Genomic DNA, 2,302 nt, shown 5'->3' on the forward strand with positions numbered 1-2,302 from the left:
GGATGATGGGAATAAAAATGGCAACAAACTACAGGTGAGCTTTGCTCCTACCCCTCCCAGGAAGCCCCTGCCTCTCCTAGAGCACAAAGTCATAACTGACAGATGCTGCCAAACCCCAGGCAAAAAGCCGATTTTTACCCCTGGGTTTCAGAACGTTTCCTCTGCATCTGAATTACTAATAAAGAAGGAAGAAAAGAAACAGGTGGAATAGGGAGAGGCCTGCTTCGGGGCCACAGGCAGGAGTGGTCTGGAACTGGTGCATGGGACTTTCGGGAGGGGTTAGAGGAATGAACGGGTCCATCAGAATCCTGGGCCTTACCCCTAGAGGTTCTGATCAGTGTGGCGTGAGGCCTAGAAGTCAAGTTATCTTAAAAAATTGTTTTCGGAGCTTATGATAATCATTTAGGTTTCTGAGTCATTGAACTAGGGACTGATCAGCAATCTCCTAGTTAGCTCTCCTCCCATCCTGACATCTTCTGTGTCTCCACCCCCTTTCTCCAATACCAGGCCTCCGGTTCAGTCTTATTTTGTTATTATCCCCTAGAGGCCTGTGGCTGAAACCTGAGTCAGTCCCAGCACCACGCTAGGTGGAATAATTGACATGGGCCTGTTCAGTAAAGGCTTTGGGTTACCAGAAACCCATCTGCTGGCCGTTCTCACCAAGGAAACGGGAGCCAGATCACTTTCACTGGGCATCAACCCCATGCTTCCCGGCGTGCAGGGAGGAAGGAAGATCCACCCCGCTTCTGGCACTTTCACTACAAACAACTCCCATGTGGCTCCCCAAAGCCCTTTTCATTAATATCTCAACACCTCCCAGAATAGCCTGCATGGGTTGTCAGGAAGAGCTCATGTCAAAGGAATAACAGCTTCGCTCTTCCATTCCACCTCCTGGGCGCTGCGCCCACGTACTCTGTTCATTTGAGACAAATTTAACAGCTGACTCTTCAAAACACCTTGCTTCCGTTTGCTGGTCCTTTTCTCTTTATGGTCTCTGAGAACCTAGTGACTGAAATAATTTTTATCATCTTAAAAATAAATTTAAAAAAATTTAAAGTAATACATTTACATAATTTGAAAGTCAAATGTACTACAAAGCCTCTAAGAAAAAAATAGCAATTTCTTCTTCCTTCTCTCTACAGATGCTAACACTTCCAACTCTTGGGGTGGTTTTAGAAGAGAAGTACTCTATACTTCTAAGTAACGTTCTTATAATATTTGTATAGTGCTTTTTCAATTTGGAATATTATCTATTGACTTCCCATTATGTAAGTTGAGAAGACAGCACTTTTACACACATTCATTCTCACCACCCCACCCAGAATTTCCCTCTCCTCCCAATAGTTATGTCATATTTTTTATTAAATTGGTATGTGTTTACATTATGATTGTACAAGCGTTTATTGTTGACCCAATTATAGTATACAATGATTGTTTTTCTTTAATATTTTGTTCTCAGAGCTCCTTTCTATTTGCTCATTCTATGTATATACCATCGAAATTTCCCACGATCTTCACAGAATTATAAAACCCCTCTCAATACTTTGTTCTACTTGGTCAAAGGCACTGAGTGACTGACTAGTTTTATTTCCCCCTTGGAGACACTCCTGGAACCCTACGTTTCCCTGCTCCTATGTGAACTGGCTGCTCAACTTTAAACCTGTGTCTGTCTTTGCGTCTCTCTGTACTGGGGCTCCTGTTTTCTGGATCTCATTATCTATCTACTTCTTGTTTACTAACCCATTTTGTGCAAGCACATACTTCGGTAGCTTCCTGAATATAAAGATATTGGACATGAACTTTAAAAAGCTTCGATCTTTATTGTACTTTTATACTTGATTAATTCATTATACAATTCTAGGTTGAAAATCATTTCTCTTGGAATTTTTAAAGCATTGTTCGCCGTCTTTCAGTTTCCTGTTACTGTTGAAAACATTGATTCTATTCTGTGTCCCTATTTTTTGTTATAACTTTCTCTTTCTCTCTCTCTCTCCCTCCTTCTTCTTCTCCCCCTCCCCTCCTCCCTTCCTCCCTTCTTCCTTTCCCATCTTTTTCTAAAAAAGCTGTGCTATGTAGGGGCAAAGGGTTTATAAGAAATCTCTGTACATAGGAAATCTCTTTACCTTCCCCTCAGTTTTGCTGTGAACTAAAAACTGACCTAAAAGTAGTCTTAAAAAAAAAAAAAAAACCTCAGTCAGGGGTAGGGGAAAATACATGGAAGCTTTCAGGATTTTTTTTCTTTATCCCCAGTACTTAAAATTTTATGATGATGTGTCTAGATTGGTCTTTATTACTCATTTTC

Source organism: Pteropus vampyrus, unplaced genomic scaffold (genome assembly GCF_000151845.1).
Source record: "Pteropus vampyrus isolate Shadow unplaced genomic scaffold, Pvam_2.0 Scaffold15, whole genome shotgun sequence".
NCBI lineage: Eukaryota > Metazoa > Chordata > Mammalia > Chiroptera > Pteropodidae > Pteropus > Pteropus vampyrus.